The sequence below is a fragment of the Aquarana catesbeiana genome, linkage group LG06, assembly GCF_042186555.1.
Source record: "Aquarana catesbeiana isolate 2022-GZ linkage group LG06, ASM4218655v1, whole genome shotgun sequence".
Lineage (NCBI taxonomy): Eukaryota > Metazoa > Chordata > Amphibia > Anura > Ranidae > Aquarana > Aquarana catesbeiana.
Window position 1 is genome coordinate 413,874,514 of NC_133329.1, and position 14,954 is coordinate 413,889,467.

Below are 14,954 nucleotides of genomic sequence, written 5' to 3' on the forward strand. Positions count from 1 at the left end.
CGGGGGGTTGAGGTGGAGGTGTCAGAGGGGAGGTATTACTGTGCACAGAGGAAAGGGCGGTGCCAGAGGGGCGATACCCACTTCCTGAGGGCTGGGTGCCATCGTGGGGTGGTGGCTGGCTGTCTGTCTTGGATTTTGACCCCTTTTCTGGCTTCTTGTAGACATACATAGTACAACCATTCTGACATATTTCATGTTCTATCCATCCTTCTTCATGAATGGCTTTGGCAACTTGGAACCAAGCGTCTGCTGTTCACAGCAGCCCATGGCCCCACAACAAACCCTTTTCCCTTCTTAAAAGAGCACGCCATTCGTTTGGCTCTAGCCGACCACCCAAATGCATAGTGACCCCACACACTTTTGCCAATCTCTTCCCTTCCTTGACAGCATCTTCTCCTTCTTGCTGTAATACCAAATCACAAGCCAAACTAGCCTCTTTAGGTCTCTCTAACTTCTGCCCCATCGTTAGCTATTGGGAAGTTTATGTGTCCAGGCTCAGGATTTGTATGGCAGTTTTATGAAGCTGTCCTGGACTTGAGGGTCCGACAATCATCTGACCACCACCTGTCCTCTTTCAGACCACCTGCCAATATATATACTACTATCTTGCTACGTTCTCTCTTGATGACTGGGATATTTATGTGTGTCTGCTCAGGATTTTTAACGGGTCATGAGGCTGTCCTGACTCAAGGGTCCGACAATCCTCTATCCATCACCTTGTACTGGTTCAGACCATACCACACTCTCAAGTTAACGAGGACAAAATGAATAGAGGGAGAGAGAGAGAGAAAAGAACGTCTACAGTGTTCGACTGCCGTGCAAGTTGCCTTACACGCGTCTTCCAAAAACGTAGACCAGTCACAGCCCTGCCCACTCAGGTGGCCACAGGTAAGGGTGCGGGCGGGTAATACGTGACTACTTATTACCCTCAAGGAGACAATTATCAAACAGATAAGGAGTACAATAATTAATATTCAGTGCACCACTTTAAATGTCATTTACACTCCCTACCCAAATTCCTCACTCTATTTTATTCCTCCTCTTCAAACTGTTCTGGTTGTTGAAGTTGCAACGGACACCTTTCAGCTGCGTGTCCCCTCCTTTCAACTTCACTCTCTATAGCCTGTGGCGACTTGCTAGCGTCAAGTTTAACTGGATAATGTATGTTTAATCTAAATACCAACACATCTGTGATCTCTGCTAACAAGGGTTTGTAACCAAGAACCTCTCTCTTGTTTCCTGGCTCTACCACTTTAACCAACCCCCAGCCTCCTTCATGTATGCCAAACAACAGTCCGCAAACACATTTAGGACATGACATAATCAACCAACAACAAAATGTGACCAACTACCAACAACAAGATATGTGACGGCCGCAGTGAAGTACAGGATTACTCAAACTGTCACAGGATCCCCCACGCCACTATGCGTGTTCCTCACGCCCCCCCTGAGGTTTCATTTCCCAGTTGCCCGTACTTCCGTACTTATTGTACCCGTGCTTTGCTGCACAATTATTTATTTCTTTTTTTTTTTTTTTTTTCTGCCACCTCAGAAAATTCCTAGAGAGACTAATTCAGCTTTCTCGCTCATATATGTCTCTTCTCATCTCTTCATCACTGTGGCATATAAATTTTATTTTTAATGGAAGGACACAACAGTGGTTTACAAAAAATAGTTATATAAAACCTACCCTCACCTGATGAGGCTCAACCCCTAGTTCCCCTTCTCTAAAGTTTTATCTTTATTTATAAATCTCTCTGTTTCAGATATCAAAAAGAGACAAACAAACAAAAAAAAAAAAAAAAAAAACCAGAAACCGCATACATATATATATAGCCCCATCTCCCTCCCCTCTCCCTCCCCTCTCCCTCCCATCTCCCTCCCTTTTCCCTCCCCTCTCCCCCCCTAACCCCTGTGCAATGCATATGTTCTATTTGGTGGGTAGTTAAATCCTGATTTTTTCTGCATAACTCCATGTTTTTTTAAACTCCTTCCAACATTTCCATTTATCTACTTCTCTCTTTTCCTCTTTATACAAAGAAAACTGTTCCATGGTATAGGTCTCCTCCACGGCATTTATCCAGTCCCACATCTCCGGACTTTCTTCCCCCCCCCAATTTTTGGGGATTAATCTTTTTGCTGCGTTCAGTAAATGTGGGACCAGAGATGCTTTATATTGTTTCACATTCCCTTCTATGCCGTGGAGGAGAACCACCCACGGATCCTCCTTCACCTCGATTTTTGTAATCTCCTTTATCGATCTCAAGATTTTTTTCCAATATTTTTTAATTACCGGGCAACTCCACCATAAGTGAGCCATAGTACCCATCCCTCCGCAGCCCCGCCAACACTCTGCCGATTTCCCATGTTGGAACTTACTTATCCTATCTGGCGTTGCATACCACCTTGCCATACATTTATAATTCATCTCGGCCGTTTTTATATCCGCCGCTGAGCTATGGGCCAAAAATAACATTTTATTAATCGTGCTCGTGTCTTTTTGTGTTCCCAATTCCTTTTCCCATTTTTTGATATATGTGGGTACCTCTGCTTCTTCTTCCTTCAATATTAATTTATATAGCTTCGATACTGTGTTTTTTGTTTTTTCCGAACAACATAATTTTTCTAACGCTGTCAAGTTTTCTCCGGATCTTATCGGTTGAGGTAGATTTTTCACGAAGCGGTCTAATTGCATGTACCTCCATTCATCTATCACCCATGTGTCAGTGTTTTGTTTCAATTCAGTGATTGTGACAATTTTCCCTTTTTTAAGTATTTCTCTAAGCTGTACTTTGTCTTTTTTTATCCAGTTCCCACCTATATCTCTTTTCCCTGGTGCAAAAAACTCATTCTCCTTTAATTCTATCAGGGGAGAATTATAAATCTTATCTAACTGTTTATATACTACCTCCCATGTCTTTAAAACTATTTTTGTCAAACCGTGCGTTCCCTCATCTACCGTTCTGTGATTCGGAGGGTTCCAAATAATAGATCCTAAACGTGTTTTACTATAGTAATTCTCTATATTCACCCATCTTTTTTCTTGGTTATCCCTAGCCCATTCTATTGCTCTTGATAAAATTATTGCTTTATAATATTTTAGGATATCCGGGACCGCAAGGCCCCCTTTGTCTTTATCTTGTTTTAGGGTCTTGAGAGATATTCTTGATCTTTTGTTTTTCCATATTATATTAGAGATTATTGACTTCAGTTTTCTAGTATATTCTTGTGGGAGTTTAATAGGTAACATTTGAAATTTATACGTGATCTTAGGTAAGCGGACCATTTTTATGGCGTTAATACGCCCCATCCATGAAAGAGGTTTTGTCTGGAGTTTTTTCCCTTCCCTCTTTATTTCATCCAAGAGATGGATATAGTTTTTTCTATATATCTTTTCCGGGGAGTTCGAGAGCATTATTCCCAGATATTTGATCTCTTTTTTCCAGCAGAATTGGAAATCTCTCTTCAGTTTTTCCTCCTCTATTTTACTCACGTTTATCTTTAGAATTTCCGATTTCCCCATATTGATCTTAAAATTTGTTATTTCGCCATATTGTTTTAATATTTTAACCAATCTTGGTAATGTATTTCCGGGATTACTTATATAGAAGAGCACATCGTCCGCATAAGCGGCCAATTTGTGCTCCTCTTCTCCCACCTTAAATCCTTCAATGTCCGGGTTATTTCTAATTGTTGCCAGGAGGGGTTCTAGGGCCAGCACGAAGAGAAGGGGGGACAGGGGGCATCCCTGTCTTGTCCCTCTCCTCATCTCGAAAGGTGACGACAGGGTTCCATTGATCTTAATGGCCGCCTTGGGTTTTCTATAAAGTGCTTTGATCCGTCCTATCATCTTTGGGCCTATTCCTATTATTTCTAGGGTTCTAAACAGGAACTCCCAGCCCACCCTGTCAAATGCCTTTTCGGCATCACTTGACAAGAGCAGGCCTGGGAGTCCCTCCTCCCTTCTCTTCTGAAGCAACAATAGGGTTCTCACCCCATTGTCTCTTCCCTCCCTTCCTGCTATAAAGCCTACTTGGTCCGGATGAATCACCCCATTCATCAATTCTTTTATCCTCGTGGCCAGTATCTTTGAATATATTTTTGTGTCTACGTTAATCAATGATATCGGTCTATAACTAGCGCATAAAGTCGCGTCTTTGGCCTCTTTGGGGATTACGGTGATTGTAGCAAAAAGCGCCTCACTACTTAGTTCAAACTCACTTCCCACCCCGTTCATGTACTTACACATTTTCGGGACTAGTATGTCTTTAAATTTCTTGTAGTAATATGTGGTGAACCCATCCGGACCTGGGCTTTTCCTCTGTGTACTATCTGCTATTGCTCTGTATATCTCCTCCTCTGTTATTGGTTTCTCCAAGGCCTCTCTAGAATTTTTTGTAATCTTGGTTAATTTGGCACATTTTAAGAATTCCTCTATCTTCCTGTTTTTATTTTCCTCACTTATCTGGTCTCCATTAATCTCCTCCGTATATAGTTCACTGTAGTAGTTTTTAAATACTTCACCAATCTCTTTGGTTTCATAAACCATCTTCCCATGTTTATCCTGTATCTTTCCTATAAAGTTTAGGGCTTTTTTTTTCCTGAGCATTCTGGCTAAATGTTTTCCCACCTTATTTCCCCACACATATCTTTCTTTAGCTATTTGGTTGAATTTTTCCTTTGTTTCTTGTTCCATCAACTTTTTTAATTCATCCCGTTTATTGATCAGTGCAAGGTATGTTGTTTGGTGGTGTCCTCTGTGTTTTTTATGTTCTTGTTCTAAGTAAAAAATTTCTTTTATAACATTTCCCATCCTATTTTTCCTTTCCTTCTTTCTCCTTGCTCCCTCTTTTATTATTATTCCCCTTATGTAGGCTTTATGTGCTTCCCATGTCACCGATCCCGATGTATCTCCTGTTTCATTTGTTGCAAAATAAAATTTTAGCTCTCTCTCTATTTTTTTGGAGATGTCTTCATTTTGCAGTAGGTCTTCATTTATTCTCCACAGTGATTGTCTCCCTTGAGCCCTGTATATCTGCATCTCCATCTCAATAGGGGCATGGTCTGATGTTGTGATTATTCCTATTTTTGAGCCTACTATCCTGTCTAAAAGTCTATGGTCTACTAAGATGTAATCAATCCTAGAGTACGTCCGGTGCACAGGGGAGTAAAACGTATAGTCTCGTGTTTTACCATTCATGATCCTCCAAATGTCTACCAGTTGATTTTTATGTAGTTCCTGTTTTATCTTCTTCATCTGTCCGTTATTCATCCCCTGTGCCCCGGACGTACTATCGATCTCTGGTTCCAAGCACATATTGAGGTCACCCATTACTATAAGTTCCCCCTTCCTAAAATCCATTAATTTCTCCAATGTGTCCTTCAGAAACCTTACTGGGTTTTTATTAGGGGCGTATATGTTGGCGAGGGTGCATTCTATTTCTCCAAGTATTCCTCTGATGAATAAAAATCTCCCTCCTGGGTCCTGCATCATACCTCCTAATTTAAATTGTACTCCTTTGGCCAATCCTATCGCTACTCCCCTTGCTCTTTTCGATATTGCATCTCCATAGAACCAATTCGGGAATTCTTTTGATCTTAATCTAATATTTGATTCGTGTGTTAAATGGGTCTCCTGCAGGGACACCACCCCTGCTCCATAGGTTTTAAGTTCCCTCAAAATTTTATGCCTTTTTAAGTTTGAGTTTAACCCTTTTACATTATAGGATAGGAATTTAAATGCTGTCATTTTTCTGAGTTTGCTATCTTTTGTACCTCTGGCCTACCTTGAATTACCCCTTTTTCTATCAATGCATATGCACAAATTACCCTCCCTACTCCCCATTCCCCTTCCTCCCCCCACCTCCCTCCATCCATCCTCCCCCCTCTCCCCCCCTCCCCTCCTGGCCCCAAGTGGGTCCCTAGTTTTCTCCATGCCCCGAACATCAGGGCAACCAACAGACCTGTTTGTACCACAATATGGGGCTCAGTATCCCCTCTCCCCCCCTCCCCCCCCTCCCCCTCCTCCCTCCATCCCCACCCATCCACCTTCCCCCTCCTCTCCCCACCTGGCCCTATATGAGCCCCTAGTTTGTCCGGCGCCCTGAAAATCAAGGCGTCTGACAAACCCACTTGTCCCAAGGTGTGGGACCCAGTGTAGCCTCTCACCCCTTCGTTAGATTGAAAATTTGAAGGGGTGTTAATCAGCCATCCTCTATTTTTAATGATCTGTGCACTCTATTTTTAATAATCCTCCTCCCCTCTCCCCTAAACATGTAGAGCTTCTCCCCTCATTTCTTTTTTTTTTTTTTTTTTTCCCCTTTCTCCCCTTCTCCCCCCCCCCCCCCAGTCCCCCCCCATCCAACCCGGTATATCTGGTATCTGTAAGTCCAGTTTTCTACAGAACTCTTCTAGATCTTCGGGGAAGCGCAATTTCACTGATCTCCCCTCTTTGTATCCTATCAGGCAGGCTGGGAACCCCCAGCTGTATCTGATGTTTTGTTGTCTCATTTTTTCTAAGAGGGGTTTGAGGCATCTTCTTCTTGTCAGGGTTTCTTGGGATAAATCGGCATACACCTGTAACTCCGCTCCTTCATATGTCAAGGGTGGTTTTCCTCTTAATTTTCTCCAGATCTCCATTTTATCCTCATAAAATCTAAATCTAATAATAATGTCCCGTGGTCTCTCTTCTGGGTTTCGCCGGTATCCAATCCGATGTATTCTTTCTATTCTTAGGGGTTCTTCATCCTTTTTATCTATAAGGGGGCCTAGCAATATTATACACATTTTCCTCAGATCTTCTCCTTCTTTTTCTGGGACTGATCGTAACCTTATATTCTGTCTTCTATTTCTATTTTCCTGATCTTCCAGCTTATAGAGAATTTCCTTCTGGGTTTGTTGTGCTATTTTCATTTGCTGTTTAAGGGTTTCTAGTTCTTTCTTTTGATTTTCTACTATTTTTTCTGTTTCTTCTACCCTATCCAGGAGGCTTCCCAGATCTCCTCTCATCATATTGATGTCTGCTTTAATCGACTTTTCCAGTCTCAGTAACATCTCATTCATCTCTCCTTTTGTGGGGGGGAGAGACTCGGATGGTCTCCCCTCTATCCTACTGCTTTCGGACTCCCCTTCTGATATAAAATCTTCCCTGGAGTGTTCTGGGGTCTCACCCGCCTTCTTATCTAACCCTTTTTTATTTTCCACCTTCGCTTTTCCCTGCTTCTCCGCTTCCATATTTCTTGGGCTGGCTCCTTGTGTCATGTAATGCTTCAATGTACTGACCCCTGGTTTGTCTTTTGGAGATTTAGGGGCGCCTCCTCTTGTTGTTTTATTTGTGCTTTTACTCATCTTTGCCCTTCTTATCTCTCTTATCCGTTTACCCAGCCTTAATTCCCTGCTCTCCCTTAATTAGGGGGGAGCAGAATGTCTTACTGGAGCAGGGGGTACCGAAAGAGGTTTATGGGGCTGGGTAGTAGAGGTAAAAGGTAAGAGAACTGTTCCAGGGTTTACCTCTATCTAGGGATATCCCATATGTCAATCCTGTTGTGTTTTATAGTGATTTAGATGTTTTCCCAGCTGATTATGTTTATTTATTTATTTTTAAATGTTATACTTCTGGTGGTTTGTTGGTTCTTCCTGAACTTAGTTCTCCCTCTCTCCTCTACCCCTCCCCCACCACAGCTCTAATACAGATTTTAACCATTTATCTCTTAGGCCGGTATGTATTCCTTCATCCTCCACAACTCAGCTACTTTATGCTGACAACATTAATGAGCTGATGATCACATATATTCTTTTATACTTCCCTGGCGTTTTTAAATGCAGTCCCTTGATGTTTTATCACAATTACCAACTTTCTCAATGATGTTCAGTTAAGTTATTTTCACTCAGAGTTTCAACTTCAGTATCTCCAGAATACACTTGACTTCTGTCCTTTAAGACTTTCACTTCTCATGCTGTTAATCAGTTCTCTCTCATCCATCCACCTCTCACCCTCTCCACTCTCCACTCTTACAGGTTCTGTGTCTCAGAGAAAAACTTCCTTTGATTCCTCCAGTGCTAATGGCTGAGGGCTACTGCAGACAATAAATCTTCTAGCCAGCTGTTTGGGAGACAGGGGCGACGAGGGGGAGGAGGGGGGGAACGGGATGCCGAGTCTCACAGCTTATTTCACAGACATCCAGCCGTTCATAAGACAGGGGAGACGAGGGGGAGGAGGAGGGGGGGGATGCCGGGGCTTACAAGCTGTTTCACAGATCACTTTCGGTTTACACTTATCTTATTGCTCCGGCCGTTCCTAAATGTCCTGGGATGTTTCTCCAGCGGTATCTTTTCTTTTCATATAGCTGTCATCTTCCCTGCTGACAAGCAGAGGTTCTCCTCTCTTTGTGATGTATACACCGCGGCTTCACAGAGCGTTCCTCGAGGCGGCTTCCTGCTGCCACACTGGGACCCCTCCCTCCGTGACGGACGCTACGTTCTCACGTCCTCACCTCCCATTCCTCCGCCACAATTATTTATTTCTTACCCCCCAGGAGGAGTTTAACCACGGCCTGACGCCTTCTCCTAGTCCAGGAGAAGTTTAACCACGTCAACTAATTTCATCCGTCATCCGTGACTATATAAGCAATCCCCAACTCCCAACAGCCATCACAAAACACAAGATCGATCAACAAAACAGGTGGTAGATATAATTTGCAGGTTCCTTAACTTATCAACAGACTGGAGGCAAGATTAATACCTGTCTTTGAGGGCCGCAGAAAGCCGATATGGGCACGGAGATTGACCAGTCACTGGTACAGGATAAACAGTAGACTAGATATACAGGATATCAAAAGTGTCTTACCGTTTCTAGAGGTGATCAGTCTCCTCCTGTATCCACGTTGGCTTGTCCCGGTCCCCCTTCTGGATCGGCTATGTGGGACCCTAGCCTCGAGCCCCACATTTGAGCACCAAAAGGTTTTTGATTTAGAACAAAAGTTCTGATATTATTATATCCGCCCCTTTATCAAATTAAAGCATGCATGCCATGAAGTAATCAGACTCTGACACTTAGTTCAGAATGAAAAACTTCTAATTTCTTTATTTCCGCTTTCCACAATTTTATACATTTTTGCCAGACAAAAACAAAGCACTTGCAAAATACGTTATTGTGACATTGTCTGAGTTTTTTTAGCAATTGCAGCAAATTTAGCAATAATTTCAACAAACTTAACAATTAATCAAAGCTATTATTATATGTTGACGTCGTGTCTGCTGTTGGTGCAATTTCTTGGAAGAGACAGGAAGCAACAGTCTTTTAATAACTCATTGCGTTTTGGCTTCAGACTGAAAAAGAGGAACTAGCAAATATCTGAAAAGTCTTAAGGTTTTTAACATTTCAAACCTCTGATGCAATATTACATTTGAAATAGCCATTTTAATATTTTTACCTGTTGACATCCATTACAAGGGTTTATTATGAAAAGGTCAAAGTTGATGCAAATAAAACATTTACAGAATAAAGATGTTTCAAAAGATAAAGACAATATACAGCCACAAAGAAATAAGGTAGAATTGGGAAGGAAGAATACTTCATAAAATAGTACAAGCGCGCATCCGCAGGTGATAATTTGATACAAAAAGGTGTATGTGACACAATAAATGTATAAGTGAAGGATAAGCAACAGTGTTGCTATATCAGATAAAATATACAAACACCGATCTTATTGTGATAAGTGATGAATAAAAATGAATAAAAATGAATAAATAATTGCAAAATAAAGTGTAACCAATTGTGATATGAAATAAATTGATACAAATCACAGACTCAACGTCCTTGTAGATCCAAAAAAATTATATATAAATAGATGGAATATAAATAAACAATAGTCCCAGTGTATAGTGAAAACGATATCAGCCACAATTCTTCAACACTTGGAAAAAATATATATCGATGTTCTTCCAGCCAGAAATATGTTTAAATTAGCCACTTACCAGATATGTTGGACCTCAGATTAAAGAGATCATATAGACCAGGTGCATTAGCCTGCCGGCAATGATGGTTTCCACTTATACTTCAATCGAGGAAGAATATCCTCATCTGATTTCAACGACCAGAGGGCAGGTATTCAGCGGCTCAGATCCACAGGTGAAGAAAAAGTATTACCCTCAATTAGGGTTTTCTTTCCACAGACCGTCCTGAAGTTTAACCCCTCAGTAGAGATAAAAAGGGGGAGACTTCATAGTGTAGATTTTTGTAGAAGTTTGTAGAAGTTTTTTATTAAAAAAGTCACTATATATTCACAGCAATTAGTCACAGCAAACACTCACAGCAAGCTGGAAACTGTAAACTTTAAATCCAAATAACACAGCAATCAACAGGAACAAAGAACCGGATAAAAAACTAGCTTCAACTAGCATGAAAGGCAGCAGGGGATTGAAACGGCTAACTGCATAGGAAAAAAACGTGATGGTGTCACAGCCTCTTGCTCCACCCGACGCGTTTCCCCTCAACAGGCATCCACTGGGAACGGAGACGAGACCAGACACCAGCACATCACGTTTAAGTACTCCAAGGGCAGTAAAGACAACGGAAGCAACATATTAGCATCTTCCTCCCGTTGTCATCCAATAGAGCGGTCATCTTTTTGGCTAAATTACTTCAAAAATAGCCAAGAAGATATCTTCCATCTCCAAACTTAATTGGAATAGGAGAAAGAGAGAAAAAAAAATGTATACAAAAATTTTTTTTTATATGTATATAAAAAACGATGATTATAAAAAGTGATAAAAACTGTGTATTATTAAAAATATATAAAAATATTAATAGATCCTATATATTTAAAAGATTATTGATTTATATTTCATGTTCAATATATATATAAGATATGTATATAAGGGGTAAATTTCTAGGTTGCGCAGCTGTCCAACCAGAAATAACATACATACCCATTCAATGAATAACTCCCCATAAGGATTAATTAATTCCCATATATAACAGAGAAAAAACAGCAACAATGATATGCATACAATGTTATATAATCCCCTACGATCTCATACAGATATAATACTCGCCACCAAATTAGTTTATATATTATCAGAAAGGGATATCAAAATCCAAAATAATTTGGAAAAGAAAAAAAAAAATTAAAAATTGTGAAAATTATTATCTACTGTCAATATAACAATTGATATCCCATTCTACATTGAGTCCCAGAGGACTGTAACATTGAAGGTCATATATCCACCTGGTTTCACGGCGAGAGAGATATCTCCTTAAATTACTTCCTCTCCAGTGGGGGGTATATTTTTCTATTGCTATCACCTTAAGTAAAGCCGTATTCCTATTGTGGTATAATCTGAAATGCATGGACACACTAGGTCCAATGAAACCTCTCCTAATGTTACCCAGATGTTCTCCCATCTGGATATTGAGAGCATGGGTTGTTCTTCCAATATATTGCCACCCACAAGGGCAAATAAGTAAATAGACCACTCCTACAGTTCCACAGGTAATGAAATTGTGACAGACTCACCCGGGACAGAGGCTATTGGAGGGGACTGAAAGCAAGCCTCTTGCCTACAGATTATGGGCCCTGGCATTTGGGGTACCCTTGAGGTGTTGTTACTTTGGCTTTGGGTCCTTGTCCCCCAGGACACACAGACTCTGGGGACCCTGTATTTGCCATATTAGCAATAGTGACTGAGTCATACTGTTGGGACTCATACTGTGAGGAGATGCTAATATCATCAACTCCACTCACCTGTCTGATGTCTGCTATAACATGCTTAATGTAAATGAGTCTAGTCTGGCTTACCACAGGTTCTAAGGGTATTCCACACATTGTTGGTTGTTCTAATTAACCCTGTGTTGAAGTTTATGGTAATGTGTATTGAATAGTCAATGGCTAGGAGACGAACAGTCTACTCCTACTATAGTTTGTTGATGACTAGGCTGAGGAGGGGGGGATCACTGTTTGTAGTGTTAATTGTAATTAGCTCCTGCTATTGTGAGAAAATGTCCTGTGGTTGTACTTATGATAATATATAATGTACTGTGTGAAGCTCGGTGACCACAAGTCTGGGCAAAAGGTCATATCTCTTAGTCACCTAGGCTGTATAAAGGATTAGATAATTAGCTCATGTTAATTAGGTTAGCTTTTAGTCATTCTGCTGTATATGTTTGTGTGAGATCTCAAATAAACAGTCCATGTTAGCAGTGAAACAAGTGTCGCCTAGTTTTGTGCTTATAAGCGGTTGGAATATCTGATATATGTATCCAGACTGGGAGGAAGTGGTATACTTATGGAAACACTCAAGCGGAGTGTGGGACGTTCCGTTACAGAAATCTTTGATGTTATATACTTTTGCTGTAACATTGGAAGTGAAGGAAGAAGTTTTAATAGTTTGAGAAGTCCTACATACCTTGCATATTTTACATGGAAAGAAGCCTTTAAGGTTACCAAACATGCTAATTTTTGGAGGCAAATCAAATGCACTAGGTGCCAATTTATCTTTTAAAGTCTCTTTTCTTCGATCGCAATGAGCAGGCTCTACGCCACAGAGGTGGAGAGGAAGATGGAGATTAGTTTGGTCATAACTGCAGCAAGTCGCTATGTTGTTTAATGGATATATTAGATGTGCCGGCTGGTTCTATTTGGAAGGCTCACATTATGTTCACTTTTTGCCCCCTTTTGTTACCCCCCCTCCTTTCTTTTTTGTTGCCTTTTTAATCTGCCAATTTTTTAGTTTTTTGGCATACAGTGCTACCGTCTGTTTTGATTCTGGCAGATAAACTTTAAGACAGAAGGGGTAACATGCGCTTTGTTCTGCTGGGAGACGTAATATTACCATGTGAACTATGAGCTATCTTGTAAAGCTGCAAGAAAAATTAGATTTTTTCACGAGAAATGTGGAAACAAAATGCTTGATCAGTTTTCGATCCACTATGGATCATTTGGGCTTGTCCTGTTGACAGCCTGGACAAATGTTTGGTTTATATGTTTAACCCTTTACACCCACAGGCTTCGATTGAAGGACATTAGACTCTGGACTTGGTACTCAGCTAATTATGACATGTTTGTTATGCCTAAATTATGGCTTACAGTCAACATTTGGAGTGGCGGGGAAACCCGGCTGATATTAGATTGGCTCAATATCCCTATAGGGGAAGATTTCAATGTGGTATATTTAATGTATGGTTTGATTTCGCTATATTGTTCTATGGACACCCTGCTCTTCCTGGATATCATGTTCCCTAATGGCTAGGGTCCACGTGGTGTCTTGGAACATCAGGGGGCTAGGTTCCCCGCTTAAACGCATGATGATCTCCACTTGCCTGAAAAAGTTTCACCCAGCCATATTGTGTTTCCAGGAGACACATTTGACTCCGGAAACACAAAACTGCTTAAAGTATTCCTGGGTGGGGAAGATATATCATTCCACACACACCTCCCTTTCTAGGGGGGTGAGTGTGTTGGTGCACAATGCCATAGATTTCCAGGAATTTGACACATGCATAGACTCAGAAGGGCGATATATTTTCTTGCACTGTCGCATAGGATCGCTACACTGTATTTTGGCATGTATATACATTCCTCCTCCCTTCTCGGCGGAGGTATTGCGGAAGCTGCTGACATATATGGTGAACAGGCCGGACTTGCTGTTATTGATTGTTGGAGATTTCAACTGCTGGTTGAGTCCCTCCATGGACAGGCACCCCAGTGTTAGGGGGTCTGCCTCGTTGAGGGAGTCACCATTGCTTAGACTACTAAATGAGGTGAGCTGGGTGGATGTTTTGAGACACAGGAATCCTTCGGAGAAACAGTTTTCCTGTTTCTCCAAAACTCATGGGACGCTTTCCAGGATTGACCTAGCACTTTGTGACTCTGCCATGCTCCCATCCGTTTCGGAGGTGATATACAAACCACGCAGTGTGTCTGACCACTCCCATTTGGTGATTAGTTTGATAGTGGCTCCCTAGGGCACCCTGGAAATTCAATGCCTTCTGGCTAAAGTTATTTACATCCCCGGTGGAGATGGAGAAGAGCATGCGAGAATTTCTGGCTGGGCAGGAGTTTCTGGACCCCCCTTAAATTCAATGGGAGGTGCTTAAAGTTCATCTGAGGGGTTTACTAATTGCAGAAATCACTAAAGTTAAGAGAAACTCATCAGAGCACAGAGAAGAACTTGAAAATATGGTGCAGGAATTGGAGGAAAAATTTATTCAGTATCCCACTGACTCTGCCAGGGAGTCGTGGAAGTCAGCTCAATCAGCTTATGAGCGACTTCTGTTGTCCACGGCAGAGAAGAAAAGATTTTTCTCCAAGGCAGCTTTCTTTGAGGAAGGGGAAACCACGGGTCATCTTTTAGCTAAAATAGCAAACTCACAACAGCGGTCCCCGGTGATAGGGGCAATTAGAACAAAGGAGGGGAAGATAGTGAGTTCCCCTGATTTGATATTACAGGAACTGGCAGGATTTTATGAGAACCTGTATCTGCCTACTGGACAGTATACAGTGGAGGAGCTTATGGGATATCTACAGGGCATTAATTTCCCGCAGATCACTACTGAGAATAGGAAGGCCCTGGACGATCCACTTACAGTGGAGGAGTTGCAGCTGGCATCGAATGCATTCCCAAACTGTAAAGCCCCCGGGTCGGATGGGCTACCTATGGAAATTTATAAGCAGTATGCTGAAGTACTTCTTCCAAAGCTCCTGACTGTGTTTAACACAGCCAGAGCTAACGGAACTCTACCCCCTTCTATGTCCACAGCCAATATTGTTTTGATATTAAAGCCTGGTAAGGACCCTGTCGACCCTGGATCCTATAGACCCATTTCCCTGTTACAGAGCGATATTAAGATACTGGCGAAAGCTCTAGCAATTAGACTAAATAAAGTCATCATGTCGATAGTGCATCCAGACCAGGCAGGATTTATGCCAAATAAATCTACGGCAGTAAATCTCAGA